This window comes from Schistocerca serialis, chromosome 10 (genome assembly GCF_023864345.2).
Source record: "Schistocerca serialis cubense isolate TAMUIC-IGC-003099 chromosome 10, iqSchSeri2.2, whole genome shotgun sequence".
Classification (NCBI taxonomy): Eukaryota; Metazoa; Arthropoda; class Insecta; order Orthoptera; family Acrididae; genus Schistocerca; species Schistocerca serialis.
In genome coordinates, this window is record NC_064647.1 from 211,131,770 (window position 1) to 211,159,092 (window position 27,323).

General features: G+C 41.8%; 1 protein-coding gene and 1 non-coding gene across 2 annotated transcripts in view; both read left to right on the forward strand.

The window, feature by feature from the left end:
* LOC126424790 (RAC serine/threonine-protein kinase) overlaps nt 1-27,323 on the forward strand; it is a 770,672-nt gene that overhangs the window by 322,643 nt on the left and 420,706 nt on the right. The gene's annotated exons all lie outside the window — the stretch shown is intronic.
* Nucleotides 5,484-5,558, forward strand: Trnat-ugu (transfer RNA threonine (anticodon UGU)). The gene has a single exon. It is a non-coding gene; the product is annotated as a tRNA-Thr (tRNA).

The following is a 27,323-nucleotide window of genomic DNA, read 5'->3' on the forward strand; positions in this document are numbered from 1 at the left end:
AAGTCACTATGTTCAATTGACAGTAAATAAACAGGACTATTATCAGATCAGAGGCGACCTCTACGGTACGTTCCTGTCAAGTAGTCCTTCGCGATGACTAGTAATACTCAAAGAAATCCTTCCTTATATGTGAAATTCTCGTGTCACAGTGTTAGTTGCCATACTCCTCCGAAACGGCTCGAACGATTCTGATGAAATTTTACATGTATATTCCGTATGTCTGAGAATCGGTCGTAATCTATTTTCATACCCCTAAGTGATAAGGGTAGTCCATCCCAAAATTTTTTCTTATTTTTTGGACAGAACTTTTTATTTTTTTGTGATGTGGCATTACAAAATATACGCAACCCTAAATTTTCACCCTTCTACCACCAACCCTTACGTTTTAATAGCCATTTTAGTAATTTAATAATTTTCAACCCCAGTCGATAACTGATCAATTATCACTTGATCCCCGCCAGGTGTCTACCGGTGATAGCTTTTCACTATTCGATAGATAGGTGATTGAAGAAAATGTACCAAAAGCAACTACTCGAATATCCCTCTCTGAATCGACGTAACTAGATCGAGAAGTTTAACTTGGTAGCATGCGTCATCCGCCAAACCGACATTTAGACCTAGCGCACACGGATCGATTTTTGTCGTACGGAAATATATCGTACAATCAAATTCTTTTAGTGGAACAAAGAAGCTCTCCTTTGTTCCTCTAAAAGAATATAATCGTACAAAATTTTATGCACGATAAAAATCGAGGCGTGTGCGGTTGTGCCTTATTCATAATGCTGGCGAACACGTTTCGCCACAAAATTGTCGCTATGTTTGTATGCTCATGGACGAGCTGCATTTGTTAAATCCGCGCGATCTACCGTAGAAACGTTAGAACTAATAGTGGCGGATACTGCCGGAGTTGCCACTAAGCCTTTTCTCACTCCCTACACAGTTTTCGGCCATTATTATTGTTGGTGTTACGAGCTCCCGCCAACAATGGCTATTGTGTTCCACGTATACATTGTGTTACACGTATACATTATTCTTATAGACTAGAGATAATTTATATGGCAAAACATTTCCCATATAACATATGCTATATAACATATAAAGATTTTCAGAGGCGGAACGAAGTTAGCCGGATATAGCTAGAGTTCGATATAAATACTCTCCACAAAAGTGGAAATAATATTTACCTGTTGCCACGCGGATTTGTCATTATTGCGGCCGGCACACTAACAGTTACTTTAGCGAATTCTAAGCAATCCAGGACGGTGTATATTCCTCGCGAGTCCACTATCAGTTTTTACCGCAAATAGGCGATTTGTCACAGTCCGTCTCTGACGTCATCCGAGCCAGAACTCGATCTGCCGTTTAACACACGTGGATCTTTACAGTGGCTGAGTGGGATGTGAACCTTTTTCCTTTAGTCGTCGAAGCACCATACCATGGGCAGCACGTTCATCGAATCTGACGTCTCCGGATTTCTTTCTGTGGGGAAAGTTGAAGGATATTTGCTATCATGATCCACTGACATGTGTCAGCGCATTGTCAATGCATGTGCGAACATTACGGAAGGCGAACTACTCGCTGTTGAGAGGAATGTCGTTACACGTATTGCCAAATGCATTGAGGTTGACGGACATCATTTTGAGCATTTATTGCATTAATGTGGTATTTACATGTAATTACGCTGTAACAGCGTGCGTTCTCAGAAAGGTACATGTATCACATTGGAACAACCGAAATAAAATGTTCAAACGTACCTACATTCTGTATTTTAATTTAAAAACCCATCTGTTACCATCTGTTCGTCTAAAGTTGTGAGCCATATGTTTGTGACTATTACAGCGCCATCTATCACAAAGCAGAAAAAGTGGTCCAACTACAACATTAATATTTCTTTCGTACTACATGAATATGTAATGAAAAATGGGGGTTCATATTTTAAAAAACGCAGTTGATATCCGTTTGACCGATGGCAGCGCCATCTAGCGGGCCAACCATAGCGCCATCTGGTTTCCCCCCCTTCAAGCTAGACAAGTTTCCTTCTTTGTAGTTTTTTCATTTGACGCTTATTTCGTGAGATATTTGGCCCGGTCACGATCAATGGACTACGCTGTATATGTATTGGGGCAGCGTAGAAGTATTTGAAAATGGAAATCTTCCGTAACAGCTGTAGTAATAGTCAATAATTTACTTACAACGTCCAATCAAGACATATATTCCACTTCAGGCTCAATCATGAAGAAATTAAAATTTAAGACATTCTCGAAATTCTTGGCCCAGGATCGATAACTTGACAGTAGCAATGTCGATAACAGGCAAAAATGGTAGAGATTCTCAATTCCCTGGGTGGATGATCTGTCCTGATACATAATTAAATTTGTACGGAACCGTCAGTCGGCGAAGCCTACTCGCACCTGGGCAGTTTTTACTTTTCTTTAGGAAATTTATACATTTTGTGCTTTATTTACAGAGGTTATACGTTTACTCGTAATTTACTGGTATAGTTCATGTACGTAATATTTTGCAATAACGCGTAATTTTTGTTAGACCTGCTTACAAAATTATGTACGTTTTCAAGATCTGCACACAAAAAAAATTTCGAATATTGTGGAGGGGGGGGGGGCAATTTGGTCTTTTTGCCACGGATGCAGAATTGCGTCGATAGAAGCAGGAAGTGAGACCCAACGTGAACTTACGCTTTCGTTGCCAGTTACCAGGGTAGGCAATGGGTGGAGGGAATGGTGTGGGGAGGGTCAGATGGCGCAGTGGCGACGCCGCGAAATGTGCTGCGTACTTCTGTGCGCAGAACGCAGTCGCACAGCCGCCACGTCACTTGCACAACACTGTAGCTGGTGGAACTGACAAGCGCTTTCGGCCGGGTGTCGCGATTACGCCGCAGACCGTGTGTAAGTGTGAAGGCGGGGCACGGCAGGGCTGCGACCCACCTCCCGCCGCTGCCTCCGCTGGCGTGGGCGGCGCCTGACGTAAGTGGGCCAGCGAGGGCGGCGAAAATGACGGATTGCCGCGGCCGGCCTTTTGCAACCCGGAGGCAGGTGCGCGAATCTGACTGCGTGCGGCGGTGTTCAGACGGAGCAAAACGGAACCGAGGTCATCTGTCAATGTAGAGAAGTGTAATGTGCTGCGAATACACAGAAAGAAATATCCCTTATCATCTAGCTACAGTCCGCCCCAGTAGCTGAGTGGTCAGCGTGACGGATTGCCGTCCTCTGGGCCCGGGTTCGATTCCCGGCTGGGTCGGAGATTTTCTCCGCTCAGGGACTGGGTGTTGTGTTCTGTTCATCATCGTTTCATCCCCATCCGGCGTGCAGGTCGCCCAATGTGGCGCCGGATGTAATAAGACCTGCGATATGGCGGCCGGACCTGCCCCGCGAGGGGCCTCCCGGCCAATGACGCCAAACGCTCATCATCATCATCATCTAGCTACAATATAGCAGGTCAGCAACTGGAAGCAGTTTGGGAGTAGGCATTAGGAGTGATTTAAAATTGAATGATCATATAAAGTTGATCGTCGGTAAAGCAGATGCCAGACTGAGATTCATTGGAAGAATCCTAAGGAAATGCAGTCCGAAAACAAAGGAAGTAGGTTACAGTCGCTTGTTCGCCCACTGCTTGAATGCATCGGTGTGGAATCCGTACTAGATAGGGTTGATAGAAGAGATAGAGAAGATCCAACGGAGAGCAGCGCACTTCGTTACAGGATCATTTAGTAATCGCGAAAGCGTTACGGAGATGATACATAAACTCCAGTGGAAGACTCTGCAAGAGAGACGCTCAGGAGCTCGGTACGGCTTTTGTTGAAGTTTCGAGAACATACCTTCTCCGAGGAGTCAAGCAGTATATTGTTCCCTCCTACGTATATCTCGCGAAGAGACCATGAGGATAAAATCTTAGAGATTAGAGCCCACACAGAGGCATAACGACAATCCTTCTTTCCACGAACAATACGAGACTGGAATAGAAGGGAGAACCGATAGAGGTACTCAAGGTACCCTCCGCCACACACCGTCAGGTGGTTTGCGGAGTATGGATGTAGATGTAGATCAGAGACGGAGTACAAGCTCGGATTGTGTCAAGGATGGGGAAGGAAATCGGCCGTGCCCCTTCAAATGGCCCATCCCAGCATTTGCTTCGAGAGATTTAGGGAAATCACGGAGAATCTAAATGTAGATGGCCGGACGCGGGTTTGAACCGTCGTCCTCCTGAATGCGAGTCCTGAGGTGCGGAGAACAGCAACTGCATAACTGTGAGCTCTCCAGTGGGGAAGTCTGTACAACGATAGTTGGTCATACCGAGGATCCCGGTTTCGAGCCCTGGTGTTGTCAGTTTTTGTATGTAGTACGTTTGGAGCTGTTATACGGTACAACGTGTTTCTGACATGTAAAAAGACTGTTCGACTTTTATACCAATATTCTGTTGGCAGTTTTTGGTTGTAATATGTTGGTACTTCTCTTTGAAAGACATTAACTCTCCCCTTTCCCCCAGCCTTTTCCATTCATACACCACACGTCGTGCAGGACATTTAGTGCGAAATCTGTTTTTCATTCCAGACATCGTGAGATGTGCAAATGTTTGGGATGACTCCGGCTGCTTTAGACGTCAACTTGTATCTGAGCATTTCGAATTTCTCGTTTTCTGATTGAAGTACGAACTTTTCGTGGTTTTTCGTCATTTCCACCACTTGTGGGCTATTCTGGTGACGATATCGAAGGCGTCGATTCTTGTCCATGCACTTGTTCAAATGGCTCTGAGCACTATGGGACTTAATATCTGGGGTCATCAGTCCCTTATAACTTAGAACTATTTAAACCTAAGGATATATATGACGGTAGTATCTGTTCCCGCAAGAACAGTTACCGTGGATGACCATGCAGCTTTGCTAGAAATGAAATGATAATTAAATGGACACCCTAGCTGCAAACAGGCGTTGATGTACTTCATTGGGGACATGTTGAAAATGTGTGCCCCGACCGGGACTCGAACCTGGGATCTCCTGCTTACATGGCACACGCTCTATCCATCTGAGCCACCGTGGGCACAGAGGATAGTGCGTCTGCAGGGACTTATCCCTTGCACGCTCCCCGTGAGAGCCACATTCCCAACATGTCCACACCACTACATTCGTAGTGCGCCTAATAGATGTTTGCCCATCATACTCACTACTCGTGGCAGATTAATCTACCAAGTCCCGTACGAGTTCGGGCATAGCGTGTGCGTTCGCACAAGAAGGTCAATGGCCGGGAAGCCATATTTTAATTATGTATGACGGTAGTATCTGTTCCCGAAAGAACAGTTACCGTGGATGACCATGCAGCTTTGCTAGAAATGAAATGATAATTAAATGGATACCCTAGCTGCAAAAACATCTATTAGGTGCACTACGAATGTAGTGTTGTGGACATGTTGGGAATGTGGATCTCACGGGGAGCGTGCAAGGGATAAGTCCCTGCAGACGCACTATCCTCTGTGCCCGCGGTGGCTCAGATGGATAGAGCGTCTGCCATGTAAGCAGGAGATCCCGGGTTCGAGTCCCGGTCGGGGCACACATTTTCAACATGTCCCCAATGAAGTACATCAACGCCTGTTTGCAGCTAGGGTGTCCATTTAATTATCATTTAAACCTAAGGACATCACACACATCCATGCCCGAGGCAGAATTCGAACCTGCGACCGTAGCGGTCGCGCGGGGTCCGGACCGAAGCGTCTAGAACCGCTCGGCTACCGCGGCCGGCTTGCACTTGGTCACATACGAACGCTCAATCTGGTGTGCGCTCATCGATATCCAGTGTTTCCTCTTTCGTGCCGTTCGACACCTTTCACTGGTCAGTTAAGTCTACTAGGAATGCTGCGCATTCTTCCTCTTCGCCAGTTACTTCCGTTTTTGTAGTTACAGAGCCGCCGCTACGCAACAGTTCGACGAGAATATCAATAACGTTCCACGGTTTCATGTAGCAAAACTGCACTGTCAGCTGTAGCGGTAACATGTGGACTGGAAGGCAGTTTCAGACCCCTCGTTCCCGTCTGCACAAACACGAACGAGTCTCTGGCCACAACACCCACATCTGAAGTACGGCAGTGCTGCCATCTAGTACTCAGTTATCACTACCATTATTGTTATTGTTACTGTCATCATTATTATTGTTGTCATCTTCTTCTTCTTTCGTTTCACCCTCTTTGGGGTACGCTGGATCAATCATTTCTTTGTGCGTTGTTCTTTTCTTAGGGCCCAGTATTTCTTCATTCTTTCTGATCTTCTTCTCCTCTCTTCTTCCGAGATGAAGGATTTGGACTTTTGTGTGGATTTGTCTTGGAACCTTATGTTTTCATCTTTAGTAATTAATTTAGCAGTTCGATCAATAAGTGAATTTTCTGAAATATTTAATTCCACTAGGTCTTTCTCAGTTTCTTTAAACCAGTTGGGCTTCGTTTTTCGGTTACGGAAGAAGTCAAAGATTTGTTTAGTTAATCTGTTGGAATTCATTCTGAGAAGATGACCATAAAAATTTATTCTCCTTTTTCGCATAGAATCTGAAAGTTTTTCAATTTTCTTGTAGAGAGTTTCATTTTTAATGTATATAATCTTATTGTCTTGAAATTTTGGCCCAATGATTTTTCTTAAAATTTTTCTTTCCTTTATCTCAAGTTTCTCCATTTGGCCTTTGAAATTCATGTTAAGTGTTTCTGCTGCATACAGTGCTTCTGGCTTAATCACTGTCTTGTAACATGTAATTTTGGACCCCCATGAAAGGGATTTTTTGTTGTATGTATTTTTTGTTAGTTGGAAGGCCAATTCAAGTTTATTTTTTCTGGATTCCATTGCTTTGCTTTCCCCAGCATTCCAAGTAATCCATTCTCCGAGATATTTGAATTCTTTTACTATTTCAATCTTGTTGTCATCATTAATAATACGTTTGCGTTGTGATGCAGCTGTTTTTTCGTTTTTCTTTTCCGATTGTCTGTGTTTATTCTGTGAAACGACGAATGTACTCTATGGGTTTGCTACTTTCAAATGAACGAAGTGAAAGGGGTTTGCCAGTAGGGCATTGCTATAACAGTTCTTTTACTTGTTAGGAGCATGATGTCCCACGTAACAGTCCCACACGTAGTACAATACGAAAACTGACATGAGCAGGAGTCGTACCTGGGCCCATTAGTACGATAGAGTAACGCTCTGCCAACTTCCTCACGGGAGGTCAAAATGACAAACGCTGACAGTTACGCTCTTCGTGTGTTCCGTGGGCCACGTGTTAGTTATTACTTACCGTTTACCCACATTCTCATATACAGCAGCATAAAGCACAAACTATATCGGAGTTCTGGTTGATACTCTGTCGATATGCTACGGATCTGACTGTCTGACATCTGGAGGTTCGGGTGTCAGCTCAACGAACGAGGCGGGCGTGCGGATACAGAGTTTCAATGCCCATACAATCAAGACCGTATTATAGTTACCACCCGAAACCCTCCCACAGTCGCGATTCTGTAAACAATCGAACTGCCATGTATCATACAGCACCAAATATCTGATCACTTTGCAGATATTTTAATTTGTCCAATATTTGACGTTAAGCATGTGAAAACCTAATTACATTCGTTTCATGACGTCCTAACTCCTGAACTATTTCTGGTACATAAACGTTGTGTTCTGTATTTTTGTAGGACTACTGGTTTGCACATTGCGAGTGAGAGAATATGAAAAACTGGCCCGTGGTGTTGCAGGTTGCAGATTGCATAGAATCCATAGGTACGGTTCAAAAAATGGTTCAAATGGCTCTGAGCACTATGGGACTTAACTTCTGTGGTCATCAGTCCCCTAGAACTTAGAACTACTTAAACCTAACTAATCTAAGGACTTCACACACATCCATGCCCGAGGCAGGATTCGAACCTACGACCGTAGCGGTCACGCGGTACCAGACTGAAGCGCCTTTAACCGCACGGCCACACCGGCCGGCCATAGGTACGGACAGCTGAATTATCCTGTATGCAAAAAAATGGCTCTGAGCACTATGGGACTTAACAGCTATGGTCATCAGTCCCCTATAACTTAGAACTACCTAAACTTAACTAACCTAAGGACAGCACACAACACCCAGCCATCACGAGGCAGAGAAAATCCCTGACCCCGCCGGGAATCGAACCCGGGAACCCGGGCGTGGGAAGCAAGAACGCTATCGCACGACCACGAGATGCGGGCATATCCTGTATGCAAGCGATGTTCAATAAATGCAGCACACTGCAAAATTTTTGCCGCAACATCGGTGTAGATACTGCAGCTTCTTTTTGTAAATTACGATCTTTGTACACAAAGATTTGCATGGGGCAAGTACTTTGAAATATGTGTGTGTGTGTGTGTGTGTGTGTGTGTGTGTGTGTGTGTGTGTGTGTGTGTGTGTGTGTGTGTGTGTGTGCGCGTGTGTGTGTAAGGGGCAAGGCGGGGGGCTCTACACTGTGTATTCATGGTTCAGAAATCGGCGAAATATGCACGTCTTCAAAAACAATTAACAGTGCAGTAAAGAGACACTGGACATTCAATGTACCACGAAGCTAATTCAGTTCATATTTTAGAACCTTGTTTCATTTACAATAAAGTAGTCCTGTTTTCGTACACTGTTTTGTTGCTGTGGAGCACCACTAGCCCACGAATCTTTTAGGGCAATCACCGAACATCACATGGACACTATATGAAATTTTGAATGTGAACAGCCGTCTGAGCAGAAACATGAAAATACATAGCCTTATCTGATAAGCTTGTTAAAATTTTGTAGTGGTTTATATTCCGTGTTTCTTTTTCCCTCTAAATATTGACCTGTTCATTTAGCGTACAGTGCAGAAGCCTACTTTGCGAGACCCGGGGGGAGGGGGGGGGGAGGTGGAGTCAGACATCCAGACCAGTACCGAATCCTCGCAGTGAATTAACGCTCTCTGGTATCGTGCACTGGCCAGCCCGGGGGGGGGGGGGGTTAAGCTATTTTTCAAGCTCCTCAGAAAATTCTACCCACAAACAGTTAAAATAAGATAGCACACAGAATATATTTAATAGCAACCTTGCACATTTTGCAGATAATCCACTTGTCTGTAGTTAAGTATTAACTGGAAAAAACTCCTCCAATACCAAGACAAACCTTGATAAGATTTCAAACTGATGCACAAATTGGCAACTTGCTTTAAGTGTACACAAATGTCAAATGGCGCACTTCGCAAAAGGAGTGGTATTCTATGGCTACAACATTAGCGAGGGAAAATTATGATCAGTCAACTCACCTAAACAGCTGGATGAAACTATTTGTAAGGATATGAAATGGAACGTTTACATAGGCTCAGCAGTAGGTCAGGCAGATAACAGGCATCAGTGGCAGGATACTAGCAAAATGCAGTCCGTCAGCAATGGAGATTTATGAGTTATATATGGTTTAAATAGAGCGTTTTGCGACTGTAATAAAGTCTTGTTAAGACCAAACGCGTTTAGCTGTATTTTAAAGCATCTGCAGTGGTGTGTCTATTCTCATATACTTATGTTGCAGTTTTTAGCGCACACCACTTCAACTAACAATAAATATAGGGCGATTCAGCTAGGCTTTATGCAACCTGCAACACTTTCAAAAACCGTGCGTGTTATTTTAATATTCTTTCACTAGCTACGTGTAAACTCTTAGTCTTACAGAAAAAATGAACAGGAGCTTTTTGTAGGAAATGAAATGTAGTTAAAATTTTTACTGAGCTACGCTTTCGCTGGACGTCACGGTTTTCGACTTATTCAAGAAAGACGCGTTTGAAGTTCACTTTTGTGCGTTTTTCTTTATAATTCGAAAACTACAGCCTCTAGTAAAAATATATCTCGGTATACAATTGAACTACATTAAATTTCCTATGAAACGGTTCTGTTAAAAGTAATAGTTTGCATGTTGCGAGCAAGAGAATATGAAAATAGTGCATGTCGTATTCGGAGGTATTGCGAGTTGCATAAAATCAGTGGGTAGGGGCAGCTGAATAACGTTTTTGTTTTCTGAAGAACCATTGCCATGCCGCCATTTCGTACGCCTTCGTCACTGTTATGAGTGTTGAGAAGCAATGCCATAACTCTGCAGGGCTTCAGAGGCCTGGAAAATACACAAGTGTAGAGGTTACAATATGACATAATACCACAGGACATGCCTTGAGAAACTTGGTGGAACAAAGCACTGAAATAGTGTAATCTGGGCCAATGTCTCCAACCCTAAGGGTGCTCTCTCTCTCTCTCTCTCTCTCTCTCTCTCTCTCTCTTTCTCTCTTTCTCTCTCTCTCTCTCTCTCTCTCTCTGTGTGTGTGTGTGTGTGTGTGTGTGTGTGTGTGTGTGTGTGTGTGTGTGTGTGTTTAAGTTTTTTGGCGGTCTAGGTTGTACTGATATTTTCTGGTCATTTACTATCTACTTCTTCTCTGTTACAATTTTTTTTTTAATTTGGAAGTTCTGTTGTAAGGCCAGGAAATGTTTCTTGTTACTGAAACTGACTATCTTCATGTTCTTTTCTATTATGGTAGGATCGTCGTTTCTTGCCGAAGGTGTTCTGCAAATGTTGAATGGGTCGTGGCATATTTCCATGCTCTTTTGTGTTCCTCATACCTTATTTCAAAAGTTCTGCTGGTCCGCTCTAAGTATAGAGCATCAGAATTAAACAATGGAGTTTTTAAGAGCCAGATTTTCCGTGCATTTCAGCGTCATCTTACTTAAAAAGTGGTTCAAATGGCTCTGAGCACTATGGGACTTAACTTCTGAGGTCATCAGTCCCTAGAACTTAGAACTACTTAAACCTAACCAACCTAAGGACATCAAACACATCAATGCCCGAGGCAGGATTCGAACCTGCGACCGTAGCGGTCGCGCGGTTCCAGACTGTAGCGCCTAGAACCGCTCGGCCACTTCGGCCGGCTCATCTTACTTCTTTAGGCGAGATGACAGCGGTTGTTCAGAACACAGAAACGTGAATGTATTTAGTCCAGTGAAAGTGCTCTGTGCTAAAATCTAGTACACGTATGTGGGAGAACGGGAAGAATAACGGAAACAGCCCGCATCTCGTGGTCGTGCGGTAGCGTTCTCGCTTCCCACGCCCGGGTTCCCGGGTTCGATTCCCGGCGGGGTCAGGGATTTTCTCTGCCTCGTGATGGCTGGGTGTTGTGTGCTGTCCTTAGGTTAGTTAGGTTTAAGTAGTTCTAAGTTCTAGGGGACTGATGACCATAGATGTTAAGTCCCATAGTGCTCAGAGCCATTTGAACCATTTTTTGAATAACGGAAACAACAAAAACCGTGAGTAACGACACTATTTATACAGTAGTAGTAAGTTAAAGCATACGAACTGTTCATAATCCTAGCGAACAAAATTGTAAGAGAAAAAAAACTGTGAGCTCTGAAAATAGTTTAGAATAAAGCGAAATGCGTTTGGTCTTACTAAGATTTGCATTGCAGTTGCACAAAACGGTATTTAAGGTTGGTTGATTAGTGGGACGGGACCAAACAGTGAGGTCATCGGTCCCATCGGGTTAGGGAAGGATGGGGAAGGAAGTCTGTTGTGTCCTTCAAAGGAACCATCCACCATTTGCCTGAAGCAATTTAGGGGAATCACGGAAAACCTAAATCAGGATGGCCGCACGCGGGTTTGAACCGTCGCCCTTCCGAATGCAAGTCCAGTGTGCTAACCACTGCACCACCTCGCACGGTACGGTATTTAACTTGTACAACATGTGACAAAGTCTTGTGGTGATTGCAGGTCGTGAAATAATGTACGGAAGTTTCTCTCACGTAGTCCAACCACCGCACACATACATTTTATTTTAGGACTTGTATTACTTCTGTAAAATTGTGACATGCTTAAATATCTGATAGAAATATCTTGTACGATTGTAGGTAGTTTCAGCAGTACACCAGAAATGTATTTCAGTATTCGTTTCCGAATAATAAAGGTACTAATTCACAGCACAACACAGCAGTAACTATGTAATGGGTACTATACTGCTATAGAGCCTACACAGTATTATTATTATTGTTGTTGTTGTTGTTGTTGTTGATGATGATGATGCTGTCAGTGGTTAGACACAACCCATTGGCAGCCTGAAGTCTTGCAATTTTTGCCAGTTCAGAAGTTAGCAGTCTAGGTAACAAGTGATTTACTAATAGTAAGCCTTAAGTATAGTGCACACATTTTAACTGGTTTATTTCAATTGGGGGTGGAGCGTGTGAGTGAAGGAAGTGTAGCTAGGGAGAGGAGAGGTGTGGAGAAATCATGTTTTGTAACAAATGTCTACCCTCGGTATGGAGGGTTAGCTTCCTTTTCTGAGAAGGGGTGGTATGGAGCACTCGCTATGCACAGGAAATGGCGTCATCTCCTGTAAGAAAAAAATGGTTCAAATGGCTCAGAGCACTATGGGACTTAACTGCTGTGGTCATCAGTCCCCTAGAACGTAGAACTACTCAAACCTAACTAACCTAAGGACAGCACACACATCCATGCCCGAGGCAGGATTCGAACCTGCGACCGTAGCGGTCGCGCGGTTCCAGACTGTAGCGCCTTTAACCGCTCGGCCACCTCCGGCCGGCTCTCCTGTAAGAGAGCGTTGTTGGAAACAAGCAGTACCTGTTGTCCATCCGACTCATTAGTTCGTGGATTAATAAAAAGTCTACAAAAACTGAATATCATTTATTTTTTCTGATTTTTAAAATAAGTGTTCAAACGAAATTCTTTTTCATTCTGAAGCAGATGCTATTGTTGATGATGGTGGTTTGGGGAAGGGGGGGGGGGGGGAGAGACTACAAGTTAATATCTCAATGCATTCAGGAGTAGCGGTCTGAGAAAGGTTACGAACCACAGGTGTAGGCTCTGGTATTTCGACAGGAGGCTGGGTGGAGGAGAGGGGCAGGTGGGGGGGGGGGGGTGTATAGCTGGTGAAAGCCACCAAAAGATTGGAACGTGAAATAAACACCAAGTGAAACATGTCACTTCTTACTTGTTACAGCCAAAATGGTGTCACTGGATGTGAGATTTGCAGTCACGAAATTGCGAAATCGGCTTGCGTAAAAGTGTAATTAAGAAACGACTCAACCTGATGTGGCGCTACGGCTCATTCCCGCTGCGGAGATTTTAATTAAGGACTACTGTTCCAGTTGAGATGGCAGATGCCTGGTTTTTAACTTCTCCCTTATCCAGGCGAGCTAGAAGCGCCGAATTAGAAACCGCATGACTTCCGGTATCGACTCATTCTCGAACTCCTGTAGCAGCGTCTTGGAGGCAATATTTTTATTTGTTAAGGGTTTTGGTTATTCAGGTTCAGTGGAAAGTTTTTGCCCATGGAACGAGTCCGAGCGCGCGCCTTTACGCACGCACGCACACACACAAAAATACGATTAAAATTTGAAAATTACGTTAGAAAATTAAACAGAAACGATAAAAAGACAGTATTTTGTGTCATCTAAATATTGTCTGATACGTTTAACTACATAAACTGAGTAAATGCTCCATTGTTTGGACGGCACCTCCTGCTCTTCAGTTCTAGGGTTGGGTTGGGTTGTTTGGGGGAAGAGACCAAACTGCGAGGTTATCGAGCTCATCGGATTAGGGAAGGACGGGGAAGGAAGACGGTCGTGCCCTTTCAGAGGAACCATCCCGGCATTTGCCTAGGGAGATTTAGGGAAATCACGGAAAACCTAAATCAGGATGGCCGGACGCGGGATTGAACCGTCGTCCTCCTGAATGCGAGTCCAGTATGCTAACCACTGCGCCACCTCGCTCGTTCTAGGATGTGTTGGGAATTCACCATACGACATTTGTCAACAACGTACACCGTGAATTTTGTTTTGGCCATTAATAAATTGTTGACTCCTTTTTACCCAAAAAATATTAGCGTAATTCAAATAAATACATTAATTATTTATTATTGTGCAAATAAGGTAATACAGAAAAACGCAGACTTCGTTTTTCGAAGTATTCCCGATGACATGGTAACGCAAGCATTCCTCCGCTTCAGGGCCGCATGGAAGCTATCATCAAGGCTAAGGGGGGCCAACACCATATTGAATTCCAGCATTACCGATGGAGAGCGCCACGAACTTGTAAGTCATTTTCATCCAGGTGTCCGGATACTTTTGATCTCGTAGTGTCTGAAACTTCCTGACAGATTAAAACTGTGTGCCGGACCGAGAATCGAACTCGGGATGTACCAGGTGTACCGATATGAAATGAGCGTCTTTTTTTTGCGAAAATGAAACACTAATTTTGAATTGAAAAGTAAAAATATTTTATTCAAAGTACTGACCAATGCTTCCTATAGATTTTGACCACCTTTCTGGCAATTTGTGAACACCACGCCGATAGAAATGTTCTTCTTTTGAAGCAAACCAATCAAACACCCAATTTTCGACTTCTTCGTAGGAATCGAAGTGTTCCTCAGCCATTGCGTGTCCCATTGATGAAAACAAATGGTAGTCGGAAGGGGCCAAGCCTGGTGAATACAGCGGGTGGGGTAGCAGCTCCCAGCCACGTGTTTTGATTGTATCCTGAACCAGTTTTGCTTTGTGTGCAGGTGCATTGTCGTGTAAAAAAATTACTTTGCCATGTCTTCTGGCCCATTCTGGTCTTTTTTCGATCAATGCATCAAATTGATCATTTGCTGTCTATAGCGATTAGTATTCACAGTTTCACCGGGTTTTAGAAGCTCATGATACACCACACTTTTCTGATCCCACCAAACACAGAGCATTGTTTTCTTGCCGAATCGATATGGTTTTGCAGTCGATGTTGATGGGTGTCCCGGATTAACCCATGATTTTTCCCGTTTAGGATTCTTAAAATAATTCCATTTTTCATCGCCAGTAACAGTTCGATGCAAAATTGATTTTCTTTCATCTCTTTGAAGCAAAATTTGACAAATGGTTTTTCGGTTTTCCATCTGTCTTTCATTCAGTTCATGTGGCACCCATTTTCCACACTTTTGGATCTTTCCCATAGCTTTCAAACGGTCAGAAATTGTTTGTTGTGCAACATTTAGCATTGCTGCCATTTGCTTCTGACTCAAAGTATCATCTTCATCCAGTATTGCTTGCAATTCGGCGTCTTCGAACTTTTTTGGTGGTCTTCCACGTTCTTCATTTCTTACATCAAAAATCATTATTTCTGAACCGCTGAAACCATCTTTTGCATGTCGCTTCTGATAGAGCATGATCACCATATGCCTTGACAAGCATTCGATGCGACTCTGCAGCACTTTTTTCGAATGAAAACAAAAAATTATTGCTTTCCGCAAGTCATCACTTTCTAGTACAAAATTCGACATTGTTAACACGGTGAAAACATATGATGTTGTTTGTTCCATGACCTGATGTATACTAAATATTTTTGACAGATGTCATACCAACCAAACAAAAAAAAATTAAGACTCGTTCACAACAAATGTTCCCTATCGACACATTTGTATCTCAACACTCATTTCATAATGGTACACCTGGTATGTCTTTCGCGGACAATTGCTGTAATGATGACATAATTTTTGTCTTACATGGGGAACTAGTGTAAATTTGTATCGCACTATTTGTAATGGAGCTTTTATAAGCAGATGGAATTATTGACTGTATATGGTACTTTCCTTTTTGCTCTATAATATGTCCATGGGAATTGAATTTTTATTTGTGTATACTACATACAGAATAACACGGCTAACATATGGATAAGGAAGCAGATGGGCGTTTCAATAGAGCTAACGTGGAAATTTTATGCTAGTCGGTTTCATAAACGAACGGTGTGTTATGAGGGGCAGATACAGTCGAGAACAGCCGCTAGAGCGCGATGTAGTTACCTGTATCTCTTACACGGGAACCTCCCCATCGCACCCCCCTCAGATTTAGTTATAAGTTGGCACAGTGGATAGGCCTTGAAAAACTGAACACAGATTAATCGAGAAAACAGGAAGAAGTTGTGTGGAACTATGAAAAAAATAAGCAAAATATACAAACTGAGTACTACATGCGCAAGATAGGCAACATCAAGGATAATGTGAGCTGAGGATCGCAGTGGTCCCGTGGGTAGCGTGAGCAGCTGCGGAACGAGAGGTCCTTGGTTCAAGTCATCCCTCGAGTGAAAAGTTTACTTTCTTTATTTTCGCAAATTTATGATCTGTCAGTTCGTTCATTGACGTCTCTGTTCACTGTAATAAGTTTAGTGTCTGTGTTTTGCGACCGCACCGCAAAACCGTGCGATTAGTAGATGAAAGGGCGTGCCTCTCCAATGGGAACCGAAAACATTTGATCGCAAGGTCATAGGTCAACCAATTCCTCCACAGGAAAACACGTTTGATATATTCTATACGACACTGGTGACGGCATGTGCGTCACATGACAGGAATATGTTGTCGACCCACCTAACTTGTACACTTGGCGAATGGGTAAAAAGATTCTTCTACCTTGCCCGATTTAGGTTTTCTTGTGGATGTCACAATCATTCCCAAAAAAGTGATGAAAACATAAGAGTTTGTCACATAAACTGCAACAAATGAATGCAAGAGTTTCACAGTCGCACAGTTTTCCCTGTGCTCTGTCAAAACATATGTTTTTAACGTTTTCAAATTTTTCCGTGTGTAGACCGTCAAATCGTGCATATGTCAAGCAAATCTGAACATGTCCTGGAATTTTGGAGAGCGAAGTTGATTATGTGTGAGTGCCTGAACTTTGATAATTGACACACGATCACGTAAACAATACTGCTCTGTGTACCTGTGCAGCTTCGCAAAATCATAGAATCTTGTTACAAAGTATTTCACTTGCCGAAAACCAAACACATCTAAAGGTTGCACAAGAGGTGTACAACCTGGAGGAATGGTAATCAGTCGTGTGAAGTTAGCACCCCTTTTTCGAGAAATATACATTTTTTTCACAGTTCTTGTTAGATGTTCCATAGTTCTAGAGTTCTTTCCACAAAATTTCAATAGTTCTGCAAAATGTAACGAAGAAAACAACAATACTCGAAAAAATTTTTGTATCGAAAATATTCTCTGACAATTTCCGCAAAATTTAAATAAGTACAAGAGTTCTGAGCACAGTTCTGAACAGAGCTCCGAGAGTTCTTTCGAAAATCCAAGTAACATTTTTTTGTGCAGCTAATAGTTTACGAGATAATTGCAATTTAAGAGAAAATCTTTTCACTTACTGTAAAGTTGGCACCCTTTTTTTCTGAAATGTATACTTTTTTCAAAAAATGGTTCAAATGGCTCTGAGCACTATGGGACTCAACTGCTGAGGTCATTAGTCCCCTAGAACTTAGAACTAGTTAAACCTAACTAACCTAAGAACATCACAAACATCCATGCCCGAGGCAGGATTCGAACCTGCGACCGTAGCGGTCTTGCGGTTCCAGACTGCAGCGCCTTTAACCGCACGGCCACTTCGGCCGGCTACTTTTTTCAGATTTCTTGATAGATATGCCATAGTTCTAGAGTTCCTTGTACAAAATTTCAATAGTTCTGCAGAATTTAGCGACGAAAACAATATTCGAAAAAATTTTCGTATCGAAAACATTCTTCGTCAATTTTCGCAAATTGTAAATAAGTACAACAGTTCTGAGCACAGTTCTGAACAGAACTCCAAGAGTTCTCTCGAAAACCCAAGTAACATTTTTTTGTGCAGCTAATAGCTTACTAGATAATTGCAATTTAAGGAGAAAATCTTTTCACTTACTGTGAAGTTGGCACCCTTTTTTTCACAAGTGTATACTTTTTTCAGATTTCTTGATAGATATGGCATAGTTCTAGAGTTCCTTGTACAAAATTTCAATAGTTCTGCAGAATTTAGCGACGAAAACAATATTCGAAAAAATTTTCGTATCGAAAACATTCTTCGTCAATTTTCGCAAATTGTAAATAAGTACAACAGTTCTGAGCACAGTTCTGAACAGAACTCCAAGAGTTCTATCGAAAACCCAAGTAACATTTTTTTGTGCAGCTAATAGTTTACGAGATAATTGCAATTTAAGGAGAAAATCTTTTCACTTACTGTGAAGTTGGCACCCTTTTTTTCAGAAATGTATATTTCTTTCACAGTTCTTGACAGGTATGCCATAGTTCTAGAGTTCTTTGTACAAAATTTCAATAGTTCTGCAGAATTTAGCGAAGAAAACAACAATACTCGAAAAAATTTTTCTATCGAAAACATTTTTTGTCAATTTTCGCAAAAATTAAACTTGTACAACAGTTCTGAGGACAGTTCCGAACAGAACCCCAAGAGCTCTATCGAAAATCCTAATAACATTTTTCTATGGCGATAATAGTTTGTGATAAATTGATTTAATGTGGGACACACTTTCTCTACAGAAAATATAAATATATTCGTACAACAGTTCTGATGACAGTTCTGGACACCACGTGAAGAGTTCTATCGAAATTCCTAGTAGAATTTTTTAGTGCAGGTAATAGGTTAAGAGGTAATTGCAACTTAATTAAGAACCACATAAGAGCTCCTACTGTGAAGCTGGCACCCTTTTTTTCGGAAATATGTATATTTTTCAGAGTTCTTGATAGATAAGTCATAGTTATAGAGTTCTCTGTACAAAATTTCAATAGTTATGCAGAATTTAGCGAAGAAAACAACATTGTATAACAAAGCTGATTCAGGAACCCTTTCCTTCTGATACAGTTCTTACTGTTGCCACAATAAATCACTTGTGCATAGATTCCAACTGTACTGATCATTACAAAAATACAATCATTGACCAGCGGCGCACATTTCTTGCAGCGTTGTACAAAGTATTCGGCTTATCCGCTGTGAAAATACCACACTTAACACTATTTTAAAATTTACGGTGGATGGCTTCCGTTTATCTACAATGTCAGCATCTATCGAATTATCTTCATGCAAACGTGATGCCTGGATCACTCACTTCCCCTTTTTAGGTACGGAGGAAAGTAGAGTTCAGTCTTGTGGAAGCCAAAAAAGGAAATGTGGGCAGCCCTTCTTTTACTGATAGCAAACTCTAGACAAATCTCCACGCTTGTCTTTCTTCATCATGCCAACAAAAGAAAAATTCTCCCTTCATAGCTCTATTATCATTCCAGTACTAGTAAACCAGTTGTCCGCTTTCACATTTCGACCTGACTGATATATAGGTTTACACAGTCACAGAACAACATCAAAATGTTTATTGCTCAGTTGGTAAATCCTTCTGGTTGCAACAAAGCGTATATTTCCAAATTGTACAGGTAAAATACTTAAGAACGCACACTCAAGAATCCATACTCGTTTGTTTTGATTGATACATATTGGCAAAAACTGTACCTTCCACAGAATCCTTCCAGCTTCTTGTCTACTGTAACATTTTCTCCAAGGATGTAAGATTTGTGGTAGTTGCGTACAAACACAGTAAATATTTCCCGAATAGCTGTTAGCTTGTCTAATTGTCTCCTTTCATCACGAATAGCGCGACTGTAAAATCTAAGGCTCTCCAGAATAAATTTGAAACGTTTTATGTTCATTTGGAAGGTGAAATTTTTCAATGCCATCACCATCAGTTCCACACAGATATTCCAGGCTTTATCTGTTACTTTTGTTAACAACAATTAAAAACAAGAGACTGATGAAGGCTTTCAATTCAATATCATCTATTGATTTTACCCCTCTCTCGCTGAAATGAGGCTTTGATGCTCTCAAAATTCTGATTGGAATACAAAACTACAATAGACAAATATCGTTATCTGTGAGGTAATTACAGCATCACAAATGCTGCTTTGGCTGCACCTATTGGTACAGGTAAATTTCGAATAATATTATGCTCTTCGAACAATATGCTTTGGATTTCTTCAACATTATCTAGTACTTCCCACTTACAATAATAAAATTCCTATAAAATAACGCAACCAGGCGCAGTGTATTAATCTGAAATTTGACGTTCAGACAGCGGACACTGACTATTAAACAGTTAAAACAGAATTTAAGTGCAGTTTACATTCTGGATTAGCTTTGTACTACTTACTACGTTGATAAACAAATAAATTAATCGCTGAAATGAAATTCGAAAGGGCACAGTGGATAAAAACGAGCAATCGGCTCATATCTCATCAAGAGAGCATTAGCGTCGATACTGAATCATACAACATTGAAAGGCACACATGAAGTGTATATTTTTAGAATCAGGAAGAACCAGATGAATTTTATTACGTAAAACAGTAATTGTTTTGAGCTCTCATGACATCCAGGACCCACTAACAGCTAAAAATATGCCCAGGACCCTCATGGATGAAAGTTATGTGGCAACATCACCAGCCGCTAGGATACATAAAAACATGTGCTGTGTGTAACGAATAAATTTGAAATTGCTGTCGTTAATATTGTTGCAAACATTTGTTCTAGTTAGAAAGGAAGTGTGGAAGTTTGATGAGTTACACTACAGCGAGAGTTAAAAGTTTTTACAATGTATAGAAATGTAAGTATATTTACTGAATATATCGTACAAACGAACTAAGTAGTATGTTTAAATCCTAATTCAATACATGACTGATAGAGGTGTTATAATGTTGAGGGGATACAGTATTAAAGTTAATAACAAGTTCGAAATTTGTAAATAAGAACCTCGTTTATTTGGTCCTCAGTAATCCGGATTTCCGGTTTATCCGGATTCATATTTTGTGTCGCTTGGTATTTTTCTCTTTTTTTCTTGTAACACGAAGATGTGTAGTCGGTGAGGTACATAGGCTGCTTATCACTAGGCCGGTAATTTAGTCTAGTACTGAGTGATGAGGAACTCGGAGTGTGTGAATGACATTGTTTCTCAAGTATTGTACATTAATATAACGGTGTATTTGTTGTGGCGTAACAAGCTAGTTACGCCACACTGGGAAGGGAGCCGAAAGAAAGGCACGCGTACACACACGCCGACTGGCGTCAAGTCTGGAACAGGATACGTTATGACTGCTATAAAGAAAATACGTAGCTTTGGAATATACTTAACTTTTAATCACTCCTTGTGATACATCTCTCTTGACTATACAAATGAGACTCGTAAGATACATGCACTGTTACAATTGGCGCCTTGCTAGGTCGTAGCCATGGACTTAGCAGAAGGCTATTCTAACTGTCTCTCGGCAAATGAGAGGAAGGCTTCGTCCGTATTGTCGCTAGCAATGTCGTCCGTACAACTGGGGCGAGTGCTCGTCCGTATCTCGAGACCTGCCTTGTGGTGGCGCTCGGTCTGCGATCACACAGTGGCGACACGCGGGTCCGACATGTACTAAATGGACCGCGGCCGATTTAAGCTACCACCTAGCAAGTGTGGTGTCTGGCGGTGACACCACAGTATTGATGCCCATCAAGTAAGTTGCATAGTAACCACGCCAACAGCACTCCACCACAGCTCATTGTACCTCTGGTGCGATTCTCGACAGGTGTGACACCATCTGGTTAGTGGCGCGTGTGAATGTATCTGCTCTCTCAGCCATCTGTTTGTTTTCCACTGACGAGCCTTCTCTCCTTGAATCATCTAAGCGTGCACATCCCACGCTTCCACCTACAGTTACTACAGTCAGTCTTAAGAAGGTGTACTGGCATTTGTATAGTGCTGAACATTTAGCCTTTTTGTATTTAGTAGAATATACATCCGGGTTTTCGATTTTCGGTTTTCCAAACTAAAAGTGAGAATTTACGATCGTCCTCATAGCTGTACTTCCAGCAATACCTCATCTCCTGCGTTCCCAATTTCGTAGAAGTTGTCCTACGAAAATTGCAGAAGCACTCTTGGACGAAAGGATATTGTGACGATATTCTTTCGTCACAGCCTGGGGTTAGAGACCCGGTCCGGCACACAGTTTTTATCTGCCAGTAAGTTTCACATCGGCGCACACCCACTGCAGAGTGAACACACAATCTACACTCCTGGAAATTGAAATAAGAACACCGTGAATTCATTGTCCCAGGAAGGGGAAACTTTATTGACACATTCCTGGGGTCAGATACATCACATGATCACACTGACAGAACCACAGGCACATTGACACAGGCAACGGAGCATGCACAATGTCGGCACTAGTACAGTGTATATCCACTTTTCGCGGCAATTCAGGCTGCTATTCTCCCATGGAGACGATCGTAGAGATGCTGGATGTAGTCCTGTGGAACGGCTTGCCATGCCATTTCCACCTGGCGCCTCAGTTGGACCAGCGTTCGTGCTGGACGTGCAGACCGCGTGAGACGACGCTTCATCCAGTCCCAAACATGCTCAATGGGGGACAGATCCGGAGATCTTGCTGGCCAGGGTAGTTGACTTACACCTTGTAGAGCACGTTGGGTGGCACGGGATACATGCGGACGTTCATTGTCCTGTTGGAACAGCAAGTTCCCTTGCCGGTCTAGGAATGGTAGAACGATGGGTTCGATGACGGTTTGGATGTACCGTGCACTATTCAGTGTCCCCTCGACGATCACCAGTGGTGTACGGCCAGTGTAGGAGATCGCTCCCCACACCATGATGCCGGGTGTTGGCCCTGTGTGCCTCGGTCGTATGCAGTCCTGATTGTGGCGCTCACCTGCACGGCGCCAAACACGCATACGACCATCATTGGCACCAAGGCAGAAGCGACTCTCATCGCTGAAGACGACACGTCTCCATTCGTCCCTCCATTCACGCCTGTCGCGACACCACTGGAGGCGGGCTGCACGATGTTGGGGCGTGAGCGGAAGACGGCCTAACGGTGTGCGGGACCGTAGCCCAGCTTCATGGAGACGGTTGCGAATGGTCCTCGCCGATACCCCAGGAGCAACAGTGTCCCTAATTTGCTGGGAAGTGGCGGTGCGGTCCCCTACGGCACTGCGTAGGATCCTACGGTCTTGGCGTGCATCCGTGCGTCGCTGCGGTCCGGTCCCAGGTCGACGGGCACGTGCACCTTCCGCCGACCACTGGCGACAACATCGATGTACTGTGGAGACCTCACGCCCCACGTGTTGAGCAATTCGGCGGTACGTCCACCCGGCCTCCCGCATACCCACTATACGCCCTCGTTCAAAGTACGTCAACTGCACATACGGTTCACGTCCACGGTGTCGCGGCATGCTACCAGTGTTAAAGACTGCGTTGGAGCTCCGTATGCCACGGCAAACTGGCTGACACTGACGGCGGCGGTGCACAAATGCTGCGCAGCTAGCGCCATTCGACGGCCAACACCGCGGTTCCTGGTGTGTCCGCTGTGCCGTGCGTGTGATCATTGCTTGTACAGCCCTCTTGCAGTGTCCGGAGCAAGTATAGTGGGTCTGACACACCGGTGTCAATGTGTTCTTTTTTCCATTTCCAGGAGTGTATTTCATAATCTACTGGCATCATAAAAATGTTATGAGGGTTTTTAAAAGAACTCTTTCGGTGCTATCCAGAACTGTCAGCAAAAGGGTTGTGCCAATTTATTATAATGTAGACCAAGTGGGTCTCTCGAAAATGCTATTATCTCATTGTTATCCCCACAAAAAATGTTATTACAATTGTCGGTAGAACTCTTAAGGTCGTATTAAGAAATGCCATCAGATCTTTTGTACGAATTTATTACTTTTACATGACAAAAGTGAGTCCCACATTAATTATCTCATATAATGTCATCGTCACAAATAATGTTATTATAGTTTTTGGTAGAACTCTGTGGGTGATATTCAGAACTGTCATTAGAACTATTCTACGAATTTTGCTGTATTAGATAAAGTGAGTATCAGATTAAAACTAATATTGTATAAACTATTATCGCCACAAAAATGTTCTTATCATTTTCAATGCAACTCTTCCGGTGCTATCCAGAACTGTTATACAAATTTATTTTTTCCAAACTGACAAATAATTTTTTACCATACCAAAATTTTGCCGAGTTATTGTTTTCTTCCCGAAATTCTGTAGAACATTCGTGTTTTGAGCAGGGAAATCTAGAAGTATTGCATATATATCAAGAACTGTGAAAAAAATTTATATTTATCGTAAGAGGGGTTCAAACTTCACGGGAAATGCTCATAAGCATTCCTTAGTAAAGGCAGTTACTACGTAAACAATTACCTGCACAGAATATGTTACTAGTATTTTCGATAGAACTCTTACAGTGCTATCCAGAGCTGGCATCAGAGCATACGAACAGACATAATTTTTTTTTAGTAAGAGTGCCCCACAATTAATCAATTACCATACAAACTTTATAACCACAAAAAATGTTATTATGATTATCGATAGAAGTCTTGAGGTGTTAACCTGATCTGTTCATCAAAACTGTTGAACGAATTTACTTTTTCTGTGGAGAAAGTGGGTCTAACATCAAAGCAGTTACCGTATAAACTATCATCGCCACAAAAAGATATTATTAGGATTTTCGATAGAGCTCTTGGTGTTCTGTTCAGAACTGTTGTACGAATTTACTTTTTGCGAAAATTGACAAAGAATGTATTCGATAAGAAAATTTTTTCGAGTATTGTTGTTTTTCTCGCTAAATTCTGCAGGACTATTCAAATTTTGTACAAATAACTCTAGAACTATGACATTTCTATCAAGAACTCTGAAAAATATATATTTCTGAAGAAAAGGATTCCAACTTCACAGTAAGTGAAGAGGTTCCCTCCTTAAATTGCAATTATCTCGTAAAGTGTTAGCTGCACAAAAAATTGTAATTAGGATATTCGATAGAACTATTGGGGTTCTGTTCAGAACTGCCCTCAGAACTGTTGTCCGAATTTACTTTTTGCGAAAATTTATAACGAATGTTTGCTATTCGAATTTTTTTGAGTATTGTTGTTTTCTTCGTTAAATTCTGCAGAACTATTAAAATTTTGTACAAAGAACTCTAGAACTATGGCATACCTGTCAATAACTGTGAAAGAAATATACATTTATGAAAAAAAGGGCGCCAACTTCACAGTAAGTGAAAAGATTTTCTTCTTAAATTGCAATTATCTCGTAAGCTGTTAGCTGCACAAAAATATGTTACTTGGGTTTTCGATAGAACTCTTGGAGTTCTGTTCAGAGCTGTGCTCAGAACTGTTGTACTTATTTACAATTTGCGAAAATTGATGAAGAATGTTTTCGATACGAAAATTTTTTCGAATATTGTTTTCGTCGCTAAATTCTGCAGAACTATTGAAATTTTATACAAAGAACTCTAGAACTATGGCATATCTATCAAGAAATCTGAAAAAAGTATACACTTGTGAAAAAAAGGGTGCCAACTTCACAGTAAGTGAAAAGATTTTCTCCTTAAATTGCAATTATCTAGTAAGCTATTAGCTGCACAAAAAAATGTTACTTGGGTTTTCGATAGAACTCTTGGAGTTCTGTTCAGAACTGTGCTCAGAACTGTTGTACTTATTTACAATTTGCGAAAATTGACGAAGAATGTTTTCGATACGAAAATTTTTTCGAATTTTGTTTTCGTCGCTAAATTCTGCAGAACTATTGAAATTTTGTACAAAGAACTCTAGAACTATGCCATATCTATCAAGAACTCTGAAAAAAATATATATTTCTGAAAAAAAGGGTGCCAACTTCACAGTAAGTGAAAAGATTTTCTCATTAACATGCAATTATCTCGTAAACTATTAGCTGCACAAAAAAATGTTACTTGGATTTTCGAAAGAACTCTTGGAGCTCTGTTCAGAACTGTGCTCAGAACTCTTGTATTTATTTACATTTTGCGGAAACTGCCAAAGAACATTTTCGATACGAAACTTTTTTAGAGTATTGTTGTTTTCGTCACTAAATTCTGCTGAACTATTGAAATTTTGTGCAGAGAACTCTAGAACTATGACTTATCTATCAAGAGCTCTGAAAAAAATATATATTTCTGAAAAAAAGGGTGCCAGCTTCACAGTAGGACCTCTTATGGAATTCTTAATTAAGTTGCAATTACCTCTTAAACTATTACCTGCACAAAAAAATTTCACTAGGATTTTCGATAGAACTCTTTACGTGGTGTCCAGAACTGTCATCAGAACTGTTGTACGAATATATTTATATTTTCCGTAAAGAAAGTGTGTCCTATATGTAAGTAGGCTGTTTAGGTTTTTTATTGGTAACGCCAGCTCTGTATGAAAATCACTGGCTGTGCTGTGTGCAGTCTGTGGCTGCTTTGCATTGTTGTAATACTCGCCATTGTAGTGTTGGGCAGCGGCAGCTGGATGTGAGCAGCGCGTGGCGTTGCGCAGTTGGAGGTGAGCCGCCAGCAGTGGTGGATGTGGGGAGAGAGATGGCGGAGTTTTGAAATTTGTCATGAAATGCTATATTTATATATGATGATATCAAGGTAAATACATTGTTTGTTCTCTATTAATATCTTTCATTTGCTAACTATCCCTATCAGTAGTTAGTGCCTTCCATAGTTTGAATCTTTTATTTGTTTCTTTCTTTCTGGTAAGCACGTAAAAGTATACAGTGATCATCGTGCATTACAATTTCTTATGTCTTCAAAATTAAATCATGACAGGTTAAAACGTTGGGCATTGTTTCTGCAAGAATTTCGCTTCACAATAGTCTACATTCCCGGCAAGGAGAACATTGTTGCGGACGCACTGTCACGCGCACCGGCTGGGCTTGAGAAAAGTAACAAAGAAGGCAACCTCGAGAAAAATTTCAGTATTCTTTACATTCAGAAAGTCGCCTTTGAAAACTTCATCACCACATCTTTAAAAGACATTGCTCATGAACAAGATAAAGATCCGATTTGGAGAGACATCAAAAGTAAATGGCATGAAAAGACACACACTCAGATTCGGCATTATTACCTGGTTAGAAACAACATACTCTTCAAACGCTGCACTGTTGATGATAAGCTATGGGTACTTTGCATTCTAGACGATTTTGTTAATAAGCTCATTTGGTACATTCATTTCAGCTACGCACATTTTGGCCCACGAAAATGTTATCATATTCTTCGAACGACTTGTTATTTTAACAATATGGAAAAGAGAATTCGAAGAGTCTTGTCTATTTGTAAACTTTGTCAAAAGGCGAAACCATCTACTATCTCCCATAGTGCTCCGCTGTTTCCTATCATTCCTTCTAAATTAAAAGAATTTGCTGCTGTTGATCTCTTGGGACCGCTTGTCAGAACATCTAATGGATTTTCGTACGTTCTAGTCGCTGTTGAACTTACTTCAAAATTTGTTTCTTTCACACCGTTACGTAAAGCCACTGGACGGTCTGTATCCAACGCCTTTGTTAAAAATTTCTTATGTGAAGTTGGACACGTTAGTAAAGTCATTTCAGATAACGGACCGCAATTCAGATCTGCTGTTTGGTCACGCATGCTTCGCAACCATAAAATCAAACCTGTTTTTATTTCATTGTACTCACCACATTGTA